Source organism: Anopheles darlingi, chromosome 3, assembly GCF_943734745.1.
Source record: "Anopheles darlingi chromosome 3, idAnoDarlMG_H_01, whole genome shotgun sequence".
NCBI lineage: Eukaryota > Metazoa > Arthropoda > Insecta > Diptera > Culicidae > Anopheles > Anopheles darlingi.
In genome coordinates, this window is record NC_064875.1 from 45,077,728 (window position 1) to 45,100,938 (window position 23,211).

At 49.8% G+C, this 23,211-nt stretch overlaps 1 protein-coding gene across 3 annotated transcripts in view; it reads left to right on the forward strand.

The window, feature by feature from the left end:
* Positions 1 to 23,211, forward strand: part of LOC125954612 (Krueppel-like factor luna) — a 259,374-nt gene that overhangs the window by 15,281 nt on the left and 220,882 nt on the right. The gene's annotated exons all lie outside the window — the stretch shown is intronic.

Genomic DNA, 23,211 nt, shown 5'->3' on the forward strand with positions numbered 1-23,211 from the left:
CTATTCAGTATTGTTTTTCTACACCACAAAAACCTTCATTTTCTTGGTATTTCGTGCTGTTAAATCGATGCAGGGCATTACCATATTTTCACTCGCAGACAATCGAATGCCTTTTTTCTGACAAAAAAAAAACAAAGCTTTTGGTTAGAAAATGGAAAGTATAGACCATTTACGGACGATTTCTTGACAGCTTATCACACACAGCGCGATAATTAAAGCATTACACTTGAAAGAATCGCTGAAACTGAACACCGGCCCGATCGCTGGCGTCAGTGTGCTCCAAGAAATGGATATTTAAGTGAATGCGCCCAGCCACCACAAAAAGGAATGTTAAATGGGGATCATAAAATGAGGAAACAGCATGATGATGATGATGATGCTGAAGCCCGAATGCGTCAATGCGTCAATGTGAAATGCAATCCGATTGGAATTTGGCCATTTTTTTTGGCGCGTTGAAGAAACCAGAAACCAACCTTCGGCTTTCCCTCTTTTTCGCACCATTTGGGTTCAATCCATCCGGTTATCGATTGAGCAGCTCAGCGGGGGGTCGACGGAATTGCAATCGAATCCAAACGCGCTCAACGAACGGTTGGTTTGTCGCACCTTGGAATTCGCACCGGAAAGCTCATAATACCTTTTCCAGCCCGATGTCCGAAGCAAAATAAACAAATCCCGGCACCAGCAGCAGCAACAAGCAAGCAAACAACATGCTGCTGCACTACTGTTGTTGTGTTCCACCTTGATGTTCAGTTCATTCACCATTCGTTGTTGTTGGCCCCGGTGAGTGTGTGGCACTTCTTATCGGCACCATTTTGCATTAAATATTAAACAGTGGAAGGTGGAAAGCGAGAGGGGCTCGCTTGCCGCTCTTACATCGTGCCACATCGTCGTCGTCGTCGTGTGGTCTGCACCGGTACCAGTTTTCCGCCGGCTGAAGTTATGAATAAAGTATGGCGCCGCCATCAATGCATTGTTCATGCTGCCCCCGGGCCCCGTTGCCACTATACATTGTCCTATGCGCAGCATCGGTGAATTCGCGGGCACCAAAAAACCGGGGGGAGGTGGCAGCCACACCATGGAATGCTGTGGCCCCCTTTCACCACATTTTTGGCACCATACGAGATACCTTCAGGTTTGTGAGCCTGTCTCGTGCATATGTTGGATAGCACCTTTTTCGGAATTCAGTTCAGGACCTGCAGCGTAGGAACTTTATCCATTAATGCACACACACACTTAAACGCACACCCGTTATGTTGTGGGTCGCTGGAATGAAGTGATCTTTTTATGTCATGTGGATGTGGAATTTATGTTGTCGAACTTTATAAAGATTTCAGCCCAGGCCGTCAACGTGATCGAGCATAGCAAGTGAGCAGCAGGCTTGATGATTGAGTTACTAAGCAGCTTCTGTCTGCCACAACAACAACAACAGCAACAACAACAAAACAATGGCTGATCGCGATCAGAAAACTAAACGAATGAACCCCCGCTTAGTGTTCCAGACAGTCACTACCGCCACCAACACTTCGCCCAGTCTCACTTTCAATCTCGATAATCAATTGCACGGCCAGGGGGTGGTCCCATGCTGCTGGAGGTGGTGGTGGTGGTGGTGGTGACCCCCTTTTATGCATGCCGACGACGACAACCACATCGTGCACACAACGAGTGTTGTGCCAAGTGTGTTGCAGTTCCCGCAAACCGCGGAGTAGTTGCAGTCGCTGAGCGGCCGAGTGCATGACGATGGCGACGACGATGGTGACTCAATTCAACGTCCCCCATCACCTCCGGCATCACCTCGACCAGTGCTTGGCCTTCGATGTGTACCCCTCCGCTCATCTCGCGCTCACTGTTCTCGCTAGTTCGTGCTGCGCTGACTCACGCCTCACGACATGCAACGCTGCTGGACGCGCACCCGAACAGAACACTCGAATTGACGTGACCACCGCACCGGTGCCCAGCTGGGGGAGCATTGCTGGCGATCATGTTGATGATGACGATGATAGGTTGCGATTGGCTTGAGTCTATCGCCCGTAGATCGTGGTTCGCGGTTCCCCAAGTAAATGTTCCAAAATACGGAACCGGACAGGAAGATGTCCCCAAAGCTCTTGATGCTGTTGGCCGATTTATGCTTTTTTTCATGCTCACCAGTTGTTGTCGTTGTCGCTTTGTGCGACAATATGGAATTGATTTGGCTTCATGTTGCTGTGTGTGTGTGGCTCATAAGCTATTGGTTTGCAGCGGGGCCCTACCTCTCCCCAAAGGAAAAAAGGGGCAAACGTAAGCGAATTTTTCGCGCTGCCCTGATTTGCTGGTGGCCACCACGGTTTGCCATCGAAGCTGATTGTAGGTCAGCGGTGAGACTGTACCCCGTACCACTGGTCTTTGGTGTTTGGTGTGATTGCGTAGCGCACAACAAAAAAGTATCAAGAATTTCTTAGAACTCGTTCGTCGTTCGTTCCTTTTTTTTCGATTCGATTGCGTACAAAATCGCATTTGTGCACAAAAAAAAAAACGTGGCCATGTGAAGCGTGGTCAGCGAACAACAAATCGGCGAGGCAAAAAGTGTGATTCAGAACAGTGCGAACAAGCAGCGATGCTTTTGGCGATTTTATATCTATAGAACAAATCCAACGTTCGTTCGTTCGTTCGTTCGTTCGTTCGTTTATTTTCCTTGTTTGCTTTCGCGTTTTGAACATCGAAATCGTTTAAAATGAGCGATGCGGAGAAGGACGAGGAAGAGGAGGTGGGCAGTAGCTAATTGGTTGTAAAATTATCTTAAACGATCCGGCGATGGGCGCCCATCAAATGGACCGATGATCCACTACTGAGGTTGGTAATGGTCGATAAACAATATTTGCGCGGAAGCGGAAAATGTCGTGTGGCTGTGTATCTGTGTGTGTGTGAGCAAACAGAGAACCCAAAACGAACCACATACAAAAAAACAGGGAACTCATTTTCCACTTTATCGGCGCCCGCGAGATGAGTTAATTGATCGGCCAGCGAGAGGCTCAAATGATCTGGAAAATCGTGAAACAATCATCATCCCAGGGTATGTACCGGTGGAAATATGCGGGAAAGTGCATCCACAGAACACGCCTCCTACTTGCGAAATAGCGACCTTTCTTTAAGGGAGACTTCGGTTAATTCGAGTCAAAAAAGGCTTATTTTTGACGATTTTTAGTGAATAAACTATTCAACTTTATTTTATAGAAATAATCTCATATTAAACTACAACTTTTCAAAAATATTTGAATCTATTTTGGGGATGATTTGACCAAAACTTCGTTCATGGCATCCAATCTAGAAAGGCAAGTCTGCAAAAATATACTTTTTCCGGTACCCATCGTAGCCACGTGTCAGATGATCTGAAATATACAAATCAATATTCTTTCGTTAGATTATAAGTTTATCCTACGGGGCTACCGTTGAGTTTTTGTAAAATTTCCAATTTTTCGATTTTTGGCAGATTTTTAAAGTTGAAAAAGTGATGCTTTTTCAATGATGCCGCAAGCAACGAGCTTTACATAATTATTAAAAAAAAGGATCAACTTTTTTTATAAAACCTCGATGGGACTACCTGGCAAATAGTGAACACAGAATGTGTGTTCAAAATTTCAACTCGATCGGTTCAGTCGTTTTTATGCTACGATGGGGAAACGCGATTCAAAATAACGAAATCCATTGAGCCTTGTATGAAAGGCGGATTTTCAAAAATCTATATCTTTGACAATTTTGCTTCGATTGATCTCAAAATTTTACACAATACTGTTGAAAGGATAAGCACTCATAAAAAATATAAAAAGTAAAGGCGAAGAAATAACATAAAATACCAAAGTCCCCGCCTTAAACGATCAGAGGAGTTTGTTTTTTGTTCGGTTGCAAAAATTCCCAAACGGTTTGGGAAAATTCAACTACCCACCCGAGGCCTCCAAGCTCGCGGTGAAAAGTCGTCGTTCACCGCGGTGCCTACTGGTAGTGACGGCACTCCCGATCCAGCCGGCCGACCACAGCCCAAACCACACCAGCGGGTTGCCGTGGCGTGGAAATAACTTTTCACCAGACGTTTTTGCAGTGGTTTTTCACTCCTCCACCCCAAAAAGAAAATTCCTTAAAACCATGTTCACAGGCATTCCCGGGGTCCAGGGACCAGGACCGGGGCCGCCAGGCTATGTAATGAACACGACACTCCGGGAGCAGCACCTCTTGGCAGTGACGGTTGGCCTGGTCTGGTCTGGTCTGGCCTGTTACGGACAATGCTACAGCATCGTCGTCGTCGTCGTCGACTAAGCACATGTGTGAGTATGGGGAGGCTGGGTGCATAAAATATGAAAACTTATGTGCAAGTGGCGAGCATCGTCGTTCTTGGAGTGTGTTCAGCATGTCGATGTTCTGGCGGCTCGCGATGCAACCGGTCCGCGTACATAAAACATGGTCCGCGTGCCCGTCGAGGTGGTTGGCATACATTTTTATTACATCCAAGCGCGGCTTCTGCTGTTGCTGTTGCTGATAGGACCATATGGACCCCCGGGGGATGAGCTACTAGGAAACGAAAATCCAACGAGAACACTCACTCTCCAGACTGTTAGGGACTAGCATATCCTAGGTGGCACTTCCAACCACGGGTTTTCTATTTTTTGGGCAGCGAGCTAGAAGTCGACAAGCAGTCCTCGACTCCTCGTACGAGGACAATGGACATCGTCGCGGTCGCGACGAGAATATTTACATTCAGCGGCGCTGCATTTGGGTTAAGCACAGGTGGTGCAGCGGATAGTTTAATTACCGCAACACACACACGCAGCAGCTGCAGTAGCAGCAGCATCAGTGACAGTATCATGCACAGAGACCTCTTCAAACATCGTCACCAAACTGTCGCGCTCGAGAGTCGCTGAAATGCCTATTGACGTTCGCATCATCGAAGAGGGTGCCACTTGTGCCCTCTTGCATAAGAACGGTAAGTGTCAAACAGACAGCCAGCCACACACACGAGAGAGTGACACACCTTCATCATCATCATCCAACCGATTGGTACAGCTGCTGCGCGGTCCATTGAGAGGTCCGCACCTCCCCGGGGCGGTTTTCTTATTGGCTTAGACACGCCATCTTGGGTGTCAGGAATGTTGGGACTGCCCTAAAGGCACCCTCACTGGCACTGGCACCCTCCCAAAAATGGGCAGAACCAGCGGGCGGCCCAAGCGCCAAAGAGCACCAAGATTTTGCGCGCGAATACTTTCACCAGCCAGCCAGCCAGCCAGCCAGCTTGTCCTGACCTGGCCAGGTCGGCGCGAAATGTTCGAACAGGCAGATCGTAACCAATCAGCAGCATGCCCACGGGACGCTTCGAATGTGGAGAGTTTTTGATCGAAGCGCCGCATTCCTTCGGTTTTTTCGGCTCGAGTGAGTCCCCCGGGGGTTCGGTTTTGTTTTGTTTGTCTTTTTGGCGTGCAACAGCAGCAGCAGCATGCATACACACACACGCGTACAGGTAACCCACTGAGTGAGAAGTGTAAACAGTGCAGCGTACAACGCAGATTGCAACACACCGGTCGGAGTAATCGGCACAACCAGTGCTGCTGCTGCTGCTGCCAGTGTTGCTGCTGCCGGGTCTGTTTGGCCCCCTGCCACCATCGCGACCTCTCGAACCGAGCCGGCCGGGCCAGCTATCTTATCTTATGGACCGCCTGGTTCCTATCTTAATCACTGTGTCTTCCCAGAGTCTTACGCCATCGCGGTGCAGATACTACAGGGCTCTAGAGGTTCGGTTCGCTCGCTCACTGGCGGCCAAAATAAAAGTGCTACAGAGAGCGGGGGGATTGTTTGATGACGGTACCACCCAAGGGCCTTGGGGGAGGGGCGATAAGTCGATTAATCATTTCCCGCGAACTTCAGCGAAAACGCGACGCGATTGCGACGCTTCCAATGAATCCGGCCTTCGCACACACACACACACTCGTACGTCACAAGCCGCGGCTTTGGATTGACGGACAGACGGACGGAACAGATGATGCTGATGAGTCAATACCAGGCACACGCCAGTTCACGTTAACGGCTGCAATTTCAATTACAACCTGTCCTGCTGCTGCAATTGCATAGCGCAGCGCATGTGTGCTGTTCTCACTCGCAGTGAGTCATCGGTGCGCATCGTTTCTAGCACCAGATGGTGGTGACCACAGCACTGTGACTGGCGAGCAGGCTGGTAGCCCCGGCGGCAATTGGCAGGCAAGCAACAACGTGGCAACATCGACGTTGTCGTCGTCGTCGTCCTCGGTGTCAGTTTACATCGCGACGCTGCCACGGAGATCAGTTTGCAATCGTCGTCGTCGTGAGGTCGTTCTCAGGGAGCTTCTCCTCTCCGGGGACGGACTCCCCTCTGTTCGAGGATGTCTCACTTGGGAGCGCTTCTTCCAAGGTCCAATGGAACGACGAACGAGCGATCGAAGCCATACAAGACAGAGACCGGAAGAGGGACCGACTGCTCCGGGGCCTGGAATTGGCGAATGATGTGATGCCATTCTGGGACCTCATCTGGGGCTGGTGGGATGCACCCGATCGGCCCGATCGAAAGTGGCCCGATCACCCCGAGACAACAATGACACCGCGACGCGAATGCGGTTTGCGACGACGACGCGTCGGTGCCAGGACTTCGTCCTACGCGTTGTCGTGCCGTGCGTCCCACGCTTGAAATCGTGCATAGCCGCGCATAAGGGATGCCAGCGGTGCATCCAGTGAGCACCCTTGTCTTTTTTTTTCGGTGCAAGCTGCACACGAGACGAGAAAGTGATCGTGAGGTGCACCAGCATCACCAACACCACGAGCAGTGCGTGGATGTGTGACTTGCTCATTTGCGCGAAGCCGTCAATTGGTTGGTGGTTGGTCATGCTCCTCACCCTGCTGCCAGCCTCTGGTGCGTCAGGATCCTTCCCTCATCTCGATGGCGCCCCGGTCATGCCCCGGTCCTTTGGAGTGAAATGTGCTAAACGATCCAAAGTGCCTGTTCCTTCCTGTAAGACGTGTCCAACCAATTTGTGGCCAAGTCCCTTCGGGTGGGAAAGAAAAGAGGGAAAGGGCGCAGAAAGGGATCCCGGATCCCGGATACCGGGCACTTGGACCTTGGGAGTGCGTGGAAAGGGCCCTCCACGTCGTCATCTTAGTCGTTGGTCTGTTAGCCCTTCGAGTTAGCAAGCTCTCTGTTCATCTCTCTAGCCCTTAATGTACTGTGGTCCATGGTAGTCCGAATGCGATGTGTTAAGAGGTCACGTACTAACACGTCACGTGCTGGCTCCGCTTGGTAGCGAACGCACCTGAATCGACGACGCACCGCAAAGACGTTCGACGTTTGGTTAAGACAGCAAGCGAACGAACGAACGAACGAACGAAGAGCAAATAGAGCTCCAAAGGCAAAGGTTGTTGTCGCTGTTGATCGATCGGATGGACCGCCCAGAGGTCCCACAGAGATCCCAAACAAATGCTGCCTTTTTGGGCCTTATGGGGGCCTTATGAATTCGAAAATGGCCGCTCATTAGAACCTCAACAGAGAAAAAAAAAACGGAAACGTTTCTCGGTCGTTTCTGGTGTCTGGTGCGAGCAAACATGATGTTAACTGTTACGGTTACGGCAGGTAACCCTCCCCCTTCTTTACCGGTCTCTAATTGCTCCGAGAGCCCCGTTTTTGGGTAAACAGAGGAAAGACACAACTGGATCCACACCATAAAATGCTGCTGTCCATACATACGGATACATACGGGACGCCGTGACACATCACACGCAAGTGTTTGAGTGTTTGTTTGCCTGTAGCATAACTGCGCTCTATGCGTTGCTCTATGCTCGTCGTGACGAGGGGGTTTGGGGTGAGGTTAGCATACACCCGATAACCAATAGTGATGCGGCCAGTGCCCAGTGGATGTCGAAATGTCGACCAACGACAGCGGCCAGGGAGCGGGATCCCATTGGCGTGGCAACATATTCGGTGGAACGCTTAATTGTGACATTTGCGGCCGGCCATTGCGGCCGACGACTTATCATCAGCTATCGGGCTCGGTCGCTCACTCGATACACACTCATCGGACAATCGGTCCAAATGTCAATCAATCAACCTGGTATCAAGAATAAGCGGACGGCCGACCGCCGTCGAGGTGCGGAAGGAATTCGCACTGGGGAGCGTGCGTGACACGCGGAACGTGCCACCGAATCGGATCGGTGTGACACGGTGTAACGTTCCCGTTTTGCAGGAGGACAGTTGCAGTTGCTGCACTTTCCGTTGGTGCGGGTTGGAAAACCGAATTTCGATTATCTGTCCGTTGGCAAAGGGCGTCGCTTGGATGGGAGAGTGACCAGAAGAGTGCTGAAGCAGATAATGAGCATCGGTCGCGCGGCAGCCACGAAGCAATCCGGGCGGGGATTCCGAGATGCGATTGCGAGATGCACGGAGAGAAGCAGGAGCATGAGGATGATGATAAATTGAATTTCAATTAGCAACACGCTCAATCATCAGCCGGCGGCAGAGGAAAAGCGTGGATGGAATGCCGGTTGGCTTCCTGTCAGTTGTCATCTCATTTAGAGCTGCTTGGAGTCGCTAGCCGAGGAGGTCATGTCGGTGTTGATGTGATTTCAGGCTCCGGGTTTCAGGCACGAGATCACATCAGCCAGTGTTAGCGCCAAATAGGCGGCGGAATGGCTGACACGGCACCGATCGCACACCGGTTTCGGGCTAGGCAAAATGGACTTTCAACGCGAGCTATGGCGGTGGAAAACCACAAAATTAAACGTTGTTGATCGTTGATGCTTCATTGCGCATTTTGCGGAGACTTCTAAGTTTCTGGTCTTAACAACAAAACGAGCGAATCATCTTAGTTTATAATAAGAATCATTAAACCATAAAGTAAAGTATATTAAAGGTCAACTTATGGTGGGGGTTAAGTATTTGAACTTTTATGGATTTTCGTTTTCTTCGTCTTCGTACTCAACCAATCAAAATTATTATTTTTTTTTGTAATAGTTTGTTTTAGTTTTGTGATTGATAAAAGCATTGATTTTTTTAAAAATATCTTTCTTAATATACATTCTGTCAAGAGAGTACCAGGAATAGTCGATTTACATCTGATTGGGCTTTCGGATCAAGTTAAGTTTTTTTCGTAGGTTGTACACTTGTTCTTAACTATTGTGCAAAATTTGAGCGGAATCCGTCAACCCGTTTGTTTACAGCAATTTCTAAGTAAGTCGATGTCAGTAGTGAGCGGCAATTTTTGTTTTATGGAACAAATCGACTCAAAACAGATGCCGTGAAGGGTCAAATTATGTTTTTTAAAAACATTTACTGGATCCGACAACCCAGTCAGATTTTAATCGACTATTTCTGGTACTTTTTTGACAAAATGTATCTCATCTCGGGGCATTAAAGCGGTTTTGCTACTAAAACTGAAATAGAGAAGAAAGATAGTTAAATACAGTATATATTTTGGGCAACCGTTTCCCTAATTTTGGCAAAATACTCTTTAAGTATTGTTGTTTAATATGAGTTAATTCAGCCCAGAAATGTTTTTGTCAGAAAACATAATTCAAAACTAAACCTGATTTTTTCCCAAAAATAAATATAAACCCTTCTTGATATATCCCTTAAATACCTACAATATACATGCATTATTAAACATGTGCCGTAACTGTTCTAATTAAAAACACGTTTTCGTTGCACTTGTTCATTGTTGCAATCAATTACCTTGTCGTTACCTATTAGTATTGGTAATGTTTCCTGTTCGATGCACTCCCTCCCGGTCTAACGGAGAAGCACAGAATCGCAACATTTAGGACGTCCACCGGGTTGGACGCGCATTTTTCGCGAATGAAATGCCACTTTATCGGTGTCACTTTACGGTGTGCAACCCTCACCTAAACCACCTGACGGTACGCTTGAAGCGTGCGGTCCGTCAACGCGTCAAGCACAGGACGTTGAGGGCATCCTCCTCCTACCATTTCCCCCTAGATTCCCTGTTTAATGTTACATTTTCGGTCGTTTATGTCTCGTTATTTCCCCGGGAAAAGGCAGTGCGAACACGAACACGAAAGACCCTCGGCCGAAATTGCACAAATTGAAATTGACATCTGGCCGCCGACGCCACCACAACCCTCGTCCTGTTGGTGGAAAAACCTTCCTCGGGCAATCGTGCATGCAAACGTCAAGTTCCGACGTCCGAAGGGTCCCAGGGCAGGGTAAGTTGGCCGGGAAAGAAAGTTGGTTTGATTGGTCCCCGGGCGGATGGTGAAACGCAACAGGGCCGCAAGATTGTTGTTCGACGAATTTGACGCTTCAGGCGATGGTTCGCAAAAGCGAAACAACGAAAGGAGCCATTCCTGGGTCGTGGCGCGCCAAAAACCGTTTTTTTTTTTTCGTGGGGAGCTTGTTGCAACCCACACACACACACACACGGTCGAGCGGGCTCGAGAAATCGAGAAACAAACAACGCGTCAGTCAGCGAGAGTTGAGGTAAAGCGAAGGGGTTCACGAAGACCCCAAAAACCACGTTGCGCTCTCTCACCGGGACTGTACATCGAGCATCATCCATCCCAAGCGAACGCATCATCATCATCATCGTGCTCCGGACTGTAGCCGGTCTTTTGTGTTGTTGTTGTTTCGTTGGAGGGAACGAAGAAGAAGAAGAGGGAGAAGCAGGAGATGCGCCACGGCGCATGATGCCATCACGACGCTTGTTGTTGGCTGCTTGGTGGTGGTGATGGTGATCGCGAGAAGATGAACCGGTTTTTCACTTTTTAAAATCCAAAAGTTCGTTACAAGCGCGCGATCGGTCACTCGGCGTGAGATCGTAGGGCGCCGCGTGGTGAGTGGCCACCGGCACGGCACGCCACGGCACGCCACGGTTCTCACGCATTTTGTTTATAAAAGATCGTTTGCTGGTGGTAGTGGTGGCTGCGGTGTTGTCTCTTGATCGAGGAAAGCAAAACCACGCTTACCCGGTCTCAGGGGTGGAGGGCTGGGCAGGAGGCCGGGGTACAACCGAAGAGGGGGAGGAACCTGTTTTCATCGCGATACGGCGACAACAACGACGACGACGACGACGACGACGATGGGAACGATGCTAACATGCATTACATCATCCTCGATCGTTTGCTTCGCTTCGCATGCTTTTGGCGCGCGAATGTTTGCCCGATGACGTCACCCCGAGGCCTGCGGACGGCCTCGCACGGCCACCGGTATCGGTCGTCTCCATCTCCGGTTGGCATCGTGCTTTGTGGCATTAGGTAATCCCTCGATCGCGCGCTCGATGGAGATTTAATCCCAAAACAAGATGCTTGCTCCAAGAATGGTCAATTAAATGGCTCAGGAATCCCATACACGATCATACAATCCAGTATCGCGACGGATTAGCAACCGGGAGCAACCTGGCCGGGATTCTGTTTATGTTGCTTCTCCGGTAGCAAATGATCCGGAATCAAAACATCATCACACGCACATCACACGAAACACTGCTTGTCCGGTTTCTGGTGCCTCGTTAACAAGGTTGAACATACCGCAACATACCGCATTCCATCCGCAGCCATCCGGTTGTTGACCGCCATCGAGCTTCATTCGCACAGACGGACCGGACCGGACCGAACGGACGTTTAGCCGCAGGGAAATTGATTCAACGATTTTCCTCGTTTTTCTTCTTCTGTTTTGCGTTCTCGTCTCCCTCTCTTTTCTCGCTCTCTCTCTCTCCTCTCTTCGCTCTCTCTCTGTTGGTGGGTTAGTCGAACAGCCATCAACCTGACGCAAACAACAACAAACCACCGTCGAAAGCAAGATTATCCCCCCCGGGGTGCGTGTGCGTGTGTGAGACGCTGGGATTTTACTCGGAATCAGCAAAACAGTTTGGCCAACCCCCCTCCCCCATCGACCACCATCACCCTCTCCCCAACCTCGATATCGATTCGACCTCGATCGGGGTTTGGGAAATTGTAACGAAGGACTAGACAAGGACTACCGTGCGTATGTGTGCGTGTGTGCGTGTGTGTTGGTACGTCCGTGCTTACGCCGGGTCACGCATTGCCATTTTCCAGCCAATTTTCTCCCCCCTCACACCACCCTTTTCCTCCCTCCGACAAAACCCCTTATCAGCTTCTCGACAACCTTCGCGCCGGAAACGGAACGGGGATTGGGGATCGCAGAAGAAGATGAAGAAGGAGGAGTTGTCTGCATTGCGTGCTCCCGCTGACACACACACAAACACACACACACACACACGCTGGAAGCTCTGGCATGATTCGACCTTAGTAATCGGAGAAAATCAAAATATTTACTCCGAAGGGTCGCAACTCGCGCGCGCATTTTTCGCTCGCTGTGGCAGTTCCCTTTCCCGACTTCTGACTTCTGACTTCCCGACCTCCGTCGACCTCGAGCGGCCTCTTATCGGTGAACTGTCATCTTGCGCATCATGTTTCGGCCATACCGCCACCCTCTGCGCTGCTGGATCGAACTTGGCTTTATCGCAGCGAAACAATCGCGAAAACACAGCAAATCGTGAACAACGAGCCCCTTTTGCATTGCTCGGCTGCTGCTGCTCTCTACTGGGCTTCTGGGGTCTCCGGAGTGACCTCCCCGTCGTCGTCGTCGATTAGTTTCACTTTCCGGGCGAGGACGGAGGTTGACAAAAAGGAAGTAGAGAATCTTTTGGAAAATTACGAGCGACATCAGTCCGGGCCGGGGGGTCAGGAGCAAATGGCGACCATATAGTATCCCCAGCAGCAGCAGCAGCAGCAGCAGTAAGTGGCGTGAATAAGTAATGCCTTCCCCCCTCCAAATGCTTCTCCTGTTTTGGTCCGCAACTCACTCAACTCGCTCGCTATATCGCTGGTTGGTGCGGTGAATGGTTATGCGGCATTACTCCCGGCCGCCAGCCGCATGCTTTTATGTACTACTATATGCTGTCTGTTATCCTATCGTTGCTGCTGCTCTTTTGACGCCACGCGCGCGCGCCCGTGTGTGTGTGTGTAAAGGACGCAAAGAGGCCGCGACGAAGAACCGCAAGAACCAACATAACGACGACGACGACGACGCCTGTTCGCTCTCCTTGATCTTGCTGATTGCTCGCTGATGGCTCGCTGTCATCGTCACTCGCATCGTATGCTCGATGTGCACGCGTGCTCCTACGAGTATGTGTGCGCTCATGGACGTCACGGAAAAGAGGTGGTTCCTTTGAAGGAGGCATCGTGTGATCCTTTATTCATAAACGGAACGCCAGGATTTGCACCTTCTCTAGTTCCGTTCCGCGCTGCTGGTGCTGGTGGTCGTGGTTCTGCGTCAAGCGGATCGTTATTTTTAACGATTATGACTGGGCTGGCTCGTGTACTGGATCACTTCTTTCACTCACTTCACTTTTCCACAACATTAATGAGCGACCAGAGTCCGGAATCGGTCATTTTGCACATTTGCAGTACCGCCAATCGAACGCTCGGATTGGATTGTTGTGGATTTGTTTTTTCCTTTCTTCTTCTTCTTCTTCTGCGAAGTTGCGTCCAGGATCAAACGCACTGACCACTCGCGTCAGGTGATGTGTGTGTCAATGTGTGGCCGTGACATTAGCTTCCTTCATTTTGCGTCTCCTTCGTCCTTACTTCGGTCGTCGCAGTCACAAAAAAGTTTCCTCATTTTGCGGTCCAGCCTCAGCAATGGTCGTCGTCCTACTCGTCCTGGAGGTGCTCGTCGTGGCGAGCGTCATTTCGTGGTCCCCTTCACACACACACACACGCACACGTGTGCGGGGGCAAGCTGCAAATGGCACAGGCAAATAATACCATCGCTGCCGTAACATGTCGCTTTTGGAGCTCTTTTGATGCCCACCCCGTAGGAGATGCCGATGCCGAGAGGCAGACGGGCAGAAAGAAATGTCAAGAAGTGGCTCAAACTTTGCCGTCACACACACACACACACACAGACGTGGACACGTGTGTGCGGCGCGCTCGTGTGAGGGATGCCATTGAAGGATATCATATTTCATCATCCCTTTTGGCGCTTCTCAAGTTTTTTTTTGCACTTCCGCTCGTGAGCGTCGCTTGAGAGAGAGAGAGAGGTGAAGGGTAGTTGGGGTTGAAAGGAGGTTTGTTTGCGTTCGCGATGTCGACTTATCCCCAGTTTTGTTTATTCACAACTCACACAGTACTCATCCCCCTCCCTCGGTTGAGGAACAGATTCACTTTTCCGACTTTTCGCGCCGAGAGAGAGAGAGGCCTCCGGGAAGATGTGATGTGTGATGGTCCGGAACGGAGGTTTCGCTCCTTTTTTTTCGGCCAGCACAGATCCATGGCCTAGTCCAGGCCACTCAACGAGACACGCACACACGCACGCAGCACCCCCTTAGGCCACCCTCTATTATCCTTTTGCAGCACGAACAATAAGCAACCGGAACGGAATTGTGTGCGTGCTTGGGTGTGCGTGTGTGGGGGTCCCTGGAGGCTCACGGCACAATCTGGCGCCATCAAGTGTGTCTTTGTGGAGGGGATAGGAAGAAGGATGGTGGTTCCGGGGTGTCCTCAGCACCACTACCACTAGCATCCACTACGCCACTTGGACGTGATGATGTTCCGTTGGTCACGGATTGTCCTTTCTGTTTCCATCTTTCTCTCTCTCTTTCTCTCTTTCTCTTTCTGTCGCTCTGTTGTCACTTTTCCCCTTGTCCTCTCCCTCTTAATGCGCGTCCATTGTTCGTTTTCCGAGCAGAACTCCTGCAATAGAGGAGTGACTCGTTCGCTCGAGAGCCTTAACTGGGTTTAATTTGTTTATTAGATCGGATCGATTGAACTCCTCGTCGCCTTGAGAGAGACAGCGTGTGTGTGTGTGTGTGTGTGTGTGTGTGTGTGTGTGTGTGTGTGTGTGTGTGTGTGTGTGTCATCGAAAAACATCCTATCGTCATCCTGAGGGATGCGCCTTATGGACTTGGTCAGCATCTTCTGCGAGTCCAGCGGCGGCGACGTCAGAAAGTCTCACGCCATATCCTAGTCGTTGGCTTATCGTCTTCTTTTTCTCTCCATGGTTTCTCCCTCCGGAGAGTCTGCCCTCACTAATGGGAGGTACGTGCTGTGAAGGGATCTCTGTGGACGACCTCCTCCCTCCTTTCTGTGTCTGTCTCGTTGGCATCGCGTAAGCCCGATTCACGCGGGGGTTGATTAATGTCTCCGTCCGGCAGTCCGAAAGCCAGGGTGTGGTGATGATGACACTGCTTTGGTGAGCTCCTACCCCCACCCCCGGGGGTCAGTGTCAGTCAGTCACGTCTCTTGCCCAAAACGGTGGAACCGAACCGACCTGGCGTGCCCAACTTTTGCAACTAATACTTTCCTGAAAACTTAATTTATCACCCGTTGTCCGGCGAGAACGGAAGAGAAAAGAAGGAGGAAGAGGATCAGTAGAAGAAGGATGCTGAGACATGGTATGCGTCCATAAGCGTCCACTGGATGTCATGTCGTCGTCGTTCCCTCCCGGAAGCAATGAGGAAGCGAGAAAGTATTCAAGCAGCACCATTCAGGTCCAAGGGATGTTCCGTGCTGCTGTTGCTGCTGCAGCTTTTCCATTTTGACAGATGATGCTCAATGCGGCTTATCCTGCGCTACTACAGGCACACCGGTTACGTGCCGAAACGCCTCCCGGGAACCCGTTACACAATGCGTCATGCGATAAGAAATCAATTCCCGCCTTGTAGTTGAAGCGATGGCCTACGACGAGAACGGCTGGTGTACTGGGAGAAGTATTGCCTGCCTTGAAGTGTTGGCGTGTTCTACACACTCCATCCAATCTAATCGATATCCCTCCCGGTCTTAGCAACGAACTTCGGAGGCTCATGGCATCGCATTTGCATTCAAGTCGTATCCTCCCGGACCTCTCGAGTAAAGGGAGCTACATCAAAGTTCAAGTTATGATCCCGCCGGACCTACGGGGCCTCAACTTTCAACGTCAAATTTGTGGTTTCGTCGTCGAGCTGAGCCATTAGCAAACGTCAGGTGTGTGGCCCCGGATCCAGGCGGGACTTATGCGGCGCGACTTGTTTGGAGCCCGTCCGTCCGTCCGACCGACCGACTCTTCGCCTGATAGCTCGATTGATCCGTACCTGAAACCGCATTGATAACATGCTCTTCTCCGCAACGCTACGCAAACATCCACGTACAAGCACACACTCGCACACACAAATCAGGTTTCGTGTACACCGGGAACAACTTCGAACTCGAGTTTGGTCTTCGTTCCGTGCCGTACACTCGATAAGAAATGGCACTTTGGTCTTTGGGAAGCGAGAAGAGCGCGCGGATCGTCGGTGCTCCGATAAGTCGCCATCGTATTCGTGTCTTAGAGAGGGTGTACGCTGCAGCAGGTCGAACAGTCGGGGTCTGGTCGGTGCGATAAGCGATTTGTTGATAGAATGTTTCGATAATGTGCCCTAGATAGGAGACGAGGAATGGAAGGCAGAGCGCGGAGGGTTCGGCTTCGAGGAGGATTTGTTAACCTGCATGGCATCACCATCATCATCATCATCGTTGACGGTGGTGGAACCGTTCGATAATGGCAGTGTGTGTGTGCGCGGATATACCGTCGTCACTTGTCGTCGCAAATCGATGGCATCCTCATCCTTCTCCTTCTCCTCCGTTGCAGTTGAGAGACGTCTTGGAACACATTTTGACAAAATATTTGCAAACAATCCGACAAGATACCGGGACGTCGGTGTCTAGTTGAGGCGGAACGGCACTTCGAGGATTTGAAACAGAGTTTGAAGAGAGAGAGAGAGAACCATTGAGGACAACCTGACAGCACTGCTGATTGGTTGGCTTGGCGCAATCGAAGTTCGTAGTACGAAGTAGGGATTGTTGGGTCCCTTTCCTGGTAGGAGTGAGCCTTGGATCCCGTAATTGGTCTCTTACCTTTTTGGAAGTACACTGTTTAGGATGTCTTGAGGAGAGTGCTCCTGGTAGTTCCTGGTGGGCTAATGAGTGCGATTGACTTCAATCTAATCCGATGGTCTCTTTGTCTGGTGACGTTCACGATTGTGTGACAATGCAATCAAAATGCTGGATGCTGCTTTAGCAATCGCTTAGTGGGGTCGCGTCCTGTCCTAAAACCCGTTTTCAAATGTTGACGATGACTGGGCTACTTGGATCAGAGGTTTCGTTTCCGAGGCTGCAACCTCACGTCGCCATCTTCGCCACGATGCCTGTTAGGAGCGAAGAGTAGTTTGCGTTGCAGTTGCAGGCATATAGTAGTAGGTCCAGTGATAAGCGCTCAGCGTCGCGTCGTCAGTGCAGAAAGCGTTTTTTTTGTATTTCCAGAAAAGAAAAAAAAACTCAGCAACGAGACCTCCTCTTTCTTTCTCTCTATCGGTGTGCCCTCTGCGATAGTTCTGTCTGTCTGTAAAGGGCAACGAGACAACGAGATAGAGGAGGAAGAAGGGTCCGTGGCGACACATGGCGATAACATGGCGACGCCAGGCGAAAGAACCAACGACGTGAAGGAATGATGTGCACCAAAGAGAAGCAGAGAGAGGGAGAAAGAGAGCGCGGTCCGGACGGTCACGAATGCAATTATGTGCAGCGTCGGACCCCCTGTCCGTGTGTCCGTGTGTGTTTGTGTGTCGGTGTGGTGTGCTTGTGAATTGGAATGCGAGGAACGTGATTTCGCAGTTTATCGTAGTCCGGTTCGGTCTCGGATAAGTTTTATCGCGTCAATGCCACCACCATGGCGCTCCCTGGTGTGTCCTCAATGCCGGATCATGCATCGGCTGTACCCGGAGCCAGGACCGGAAGCCGGAACCGGGCTTGTCAGGACGTGTTGTCGGTGTGTGTGTGTGTGATGAAAAAAAGATTGTGCTGGATTGTATTAACGGCACAACCACAGGGACCAACCGAGTATGTTTGAGTGTGTGTGTGTGTACCATCGATTGAACTCTTTACGTGACGATTGAAATGTTAAAAACCAAACCGGCTGAGGGCAAAGGGGTGGAAAAAAAAACTCATTCAACCACCTCATGTTTGGACTCACGTTACACAGCTGCTGGTGGCGGCAAAATGTTCGATGCCACCATTGACGGCGATAAATCCGTTGCAGCATCCATCGGCGTTTGTCCGATGATTGGAGGCAGAACGTATTATTTGCACGTAATGTGCGCTTCTCGTTGTAGTTGTTGTTAATTGCTTTTGGCGCTTGTCCTGTGAAGCTGGAGAGAAGCATAAAAGGGAAAGGAGAGAGAGAAAAACAGACAGAGAGAGGGACAGATCATAAATTGAGAACAACGTCCCCCCCCGGGAATCAACATCAGATTGGTTAATGAGAATGAAAAGAGGGAGTTAATCTGTTGTGGCACGTTCGCAAGTTCCAAGTGTTCTCTGTTCTCGTCATCGAAATGTGCCTTTTGCATACATTCCATCGACGGTAACCATGACGATGAATAACACACACACACAGGCGTATACCCACAAAGCGAGACACAGGTTCGAATTAAATGGATTATGCCCTCAGACCAACTACTTCTCCTTCCACCAACAGAACCGGCATCCATCGGAATGAATGCTTCGACCGCAAAGCGTTGACCGCAATAGGTGCGCGCATTAGCCCGAATTGGCACAACCACCCGGGCAGCCAGTCAGCTGAGGGCCAGCATGCAGCTGCAAGATTTACGATTGCCTCCCTCCCTTGACGGCCTTCAAATGTCTCTCCCCCCTCGGGTCGAATGTCGTTAGATTTGATCGGAAGGGGCGCTAATGCAACCGGACACACAATGTGTAAATCCAATGCTGGTGCGCTGGAGCATTAGGAATGTAATATGCATTAATCGACCCTAGAATCGACTTCGCCGACCCGACCCGATGATGACGAGGATGTGACATTGAGTTGAGTTCTGATCCGACTCCGGCGCTTGGTGTACTGCTTGATATCCTCCTTCTCCTCCTGGTGGTCGTGGTGGTGGTCTGGTTTGTTGGGAGATTTGTGGTTGGCCCGCAACAATGCAATCGAAACTCGATCCGGAACCACTCGACCCTACCGATTGCCAGGCCAGGCCAGGCCGGCGTCAGTGCCCAGCTCGCCGAACCGGTTCGCGTGCATTTTCGTCGTCGTTCCGTCCGTCCGTCTACGTCCTTCAAATGCACCCGGGGTGCATTCAGTCCGAGCTAACCGGCCAGCTGACTTATCGGTTACTGGACCAAACCACCACCGCAGCTGGCGGCAGTGTCGCAAATGGTAAATGCTGAAATGTCGGAAATGTTGAACACCACGATGCGGTGCTGCGTTGGGGGGAGGTGGAAAATTGCAACAAAATTGCACTCAACCTGCCAAAGGGGGGAAGGGATGGCCAGAGGCTGGTAATTTGTTTCCTCTAAACCCCTTCAACTCCAACTCGGCCAAAGGTTTGTTTGTTCGCAACAACGCCTGGTACTTCTCACCTTCTTCGGTTGGTTTCTGGTTGGTCGGTTGCCTTTTAACTACAATGGTGGCCAGAAAGCAACAGCAACAGACGAAGGGTGATGCGTTTCAGGTGCTCTCGGCGTTCGGCGATCTGCTCTCAAGGTCTTCCGGTCTTCCGGTACCTTTGGTAGGGAAGGGAAGGATTAGAGATATATAATGTTTGGAAGCGAAGAAGCAAACAGATGAATTTCAATCCGTTGCCTCTTAAAGTGAGTGCAACAGCCTTTTAATGGTCAAGACCGAACCCAATGCAAACGGATTGCAGTCATTAGGTTCACCCGTTGGATTCGTCGGGCTACCTCCTGCTCTGCAATCTTAGCAGAAATGAGATCGGTTTCATTTAACTATTCAAATCGTGGCCAGAGAATCTCGGTCTCGGTGGTCTCTCCGTCAGCTGCATCATCTGGTTGTGGTTTCAATTGGCCACCAGTAGTGGTTCGCTTGATAGTAACGCCTGGTACCTGAGAACTGGTACCAGAACGCGGAGCAGCTTTGATAAGAATGTAGAGGCGTGCTACAGCGAGAGTAAGACTGCGTAGGTCTTAAAGCATGGATCGGTTAATATTTGGCCGCTAATTTTTAATCATTGCAGCGCATCTAGTGGTCGCTTTGCCATTCTGTTGGCATCAGCGTTTTAATTATTGTAGTCTGCTTATTTAGTGATCTACGCCTTCAAATGTTATCGACGATGGAATGCTAAGGGTGAAATAAAAAATCTACACACTCACTATTAAAATCGATTTGGCTGGAGAAAAAACCGCGAAGGTCTTTAAATTTCCAAACTAAACTCAAAATACCATATGGAAACGTTGCTGAGGGACTTTTACCTTGATCCTAGCAAAATAAAACAGCCGAAAATGTGTAACAAAAGAGTAACGAATGCCTGCAGATAAAAGTGAGTCGACAATCCTGGAGCGTAATTCCACCAAGAAAAACTCACGACAGTCGACATGACAGTTCGGCACATATGTTTAAGAGATATTTTAATGTCATATTATGCCAGAAGTAGCCAAATAGGACCCTAGAGCACAGCTTAATTGCCCAAATCCGTGCAAGGAATCTGTATGAACAAGTGTTGACCGATTTGAAACCATGCATTTCGATGGACGGTGAAACACTCGTAAAAATGCATTGCAAAAAATATCAGGCTACAGATTTGACTTTGCCAATCATAGAAGGAATGGTTTAGGAAGGGTTTGATGTATTTACGGAGATAAATTTGTTCGTAAGATGATGATTTGGCATGGGATTTGACATTATGGCGACAAATCAAATGTTTTCATCATTGGGGCAACGTTCATTCGAAATTTGTGCAAGAAAAGAATGTCTACGGAAAAGGATTCTGTTCTTCATTTGTCCTTCATTCTACCAATGATCCTGTGTAAGTTTGGCATCATTTAGGTAGTTGTTCTTGCCGAAGGTATGGTGTTAATTTTTTATATTCAAATAGATCGATTTCATAGGGAAAGCTATCAATCCAACAAAATTTCTGGATTTTCGTTCCATCGTTTTCTATTGGACAATTATCATAAGGAAACTGAAAAAGTATATCAGAAATCTATAAAAAGCTAACTGAAATGAAGGTAATGTGCCACTAAGGGGGCAAATGCTGTGTCAAAGTAAACGTTAAAAAAGTTATATAAAAAAAATAATGAATAATTTGCATCCATATTCCTTATTAAAGACATTAAGAAAACCTACAAAATGCGACCAAACATTACCTGTTTCATACTTTACTGATATAGCTAGTACACACCAACCAACACGCGCAACTTAACAACGAAATTTTGAAATAAAGTATCTCGCGCGTGGTGGTGCGACAACAACAAAAAAAAAACACCACCGTCAAAAACAATGCGGTGGATGAACGGAACTTTTTTGTTACACTCGCCACCAACGTTCCGTTAGGCCACCGGGTTTTCCACCAAATTTTCCTTGACTCCTTCTCGTTATTGTTTTGCATCGCTCGAAGGCACACGAGGCAGCCTCACGGTTTCGTGGAGGTGGTGGATTTGGTTCGCAAAACAGCGTCCGAAAATGCTCTTCTTTCTCTCTTTCTTTCTCGTGGTGTGTGTGGCCGTGGGGCGTAATAATGTCGTGGGCAGCAGTTATGCTAAATTGTTATGCTTTGACATGTTAATGCGCTGTAATTTGATACAAAAGAATGCCGGGGCTTCCGTTGTTGGTTGGACCGATGGTTGGTTGGACCGATTCCCGGCACCAAAAAGGCACCAGCCACCAGGTCCTCCAGCCAAGGAGGACAATTCTGCCGTTCTGTTTACTCTCCGGAGCATGAATCCGGAGATGAATGCGAGCTCAATCGTCAGGTGCACAGCAATCAATGGAAAGTCCATTTCTTTCTGTTTCCGCGTGGCATTCGCTCCCGCTGGCCCCAGCCAGCCAGCCAGCAAAAAGGCTAACGCATGGAATAGTCATTGGCACCCGGTTCGTTGGTCCTTTTTGGTCCGCTAGCAACCCACACGGTTTGACGATTCATTGTATCCTTTTCCCGTTGGCCATCGTCGTCCTCGTCGTTGTTGCTGCTGCAGTAGCCGCTGTTGCACTCTCCGTTTCAGGATTTCTTTCTAGGAGACTAGCAGCACACACACACATGCTACTGCACCCAGACCCATCATGTTTGGCACCGGCTTGCCATGGATTGGTCAACCAACCGTCGTCGTCGTCGTCCTGGCTCGATGGATGGCTCGTGGCGTGCGCGCTCTTTGGCTTCCATGCTGTGCTTCCAGGAGGACCAGGAGAAGGAGGCCGGCGGCTGTCGTTGGTGGTCGTTTCTCACTGCCATTTGCCGGTCCTTTGCCGGTGCTGGCGTGCTGGTGGTGCTAGTGGTGGTGGTCCTGTTTGCTCGTTGTTCTTTTGCGCTTCCTTCCCTTTTCGCTCCGTTGCTTCCGTTGCTTGTGCTGCTCTTCCGTATTTGTGTTCTCGCGCTGGGCATTCCAGCGCTGCTGCGAGTGTGTTCCGTTGCACGCTCCGGTGCCGATGCAGCCAGGCAGGCAGCCCGGCAGCCCGGCAAGCAGTCAGTCGGATGTGCACCGGAGAACAACATAAATGAAACTCGCGAAGAAACCATCCACCATCCATTGTGGAGATCCCCCTCCATTGTGGCGGTGATGGTGGTGCATCCCTGTGGTGGTCACTGCCTCCGGTCTTTATCCTTTAGCTATGATGCCACACACACACATACAGTGCAACCGGCGCAATCATTTTACGCTCCTCACTCCCTTTCTCTTCAACTGGACTGAATCTGGTCTTTAATGGGCGAATGCTCGCAAGTGTCGGCCATTTTTAAAGCGGAAAATCATTTGCTACAAAATGATTTTTGTATTGTTTTGCTTCTGCTGCTGCTGCTGCTCGCCTCCAACAATAACATGCCACATCTAACGGCAAGCACCGGAAGCCAAAAACAAAACGAGCGCAATATTGTTCCGGAAACTCGGGAATCCTCGAATCGAAAAAAAAAAACAAAAATCCCTCGAATGCTGCCCAGAATAGATCGTAATCAATTATTAATCAGCAGCCCAGGGGGTGGGGGGGGGGGGTGAAAGGCCGGAGACATGTTAATTGATTTATCAGCCTCATTATGGCAGCATCGAGCGCGAGGTGGGGCGCTCACCGAGCGGAATTAATTAGCCGAATTTAGGTGCAGCGCTTTTCCGATGTTTTGTTGGTGATTGGGGGTTGGAGAAGGCTGGATGCACCACCGGATTAGGGGGTGGTGGTGTCACCCAGGTTGATGCGACCACCGAGCGCGCATGTTGGGAGGATAATTATTTTAG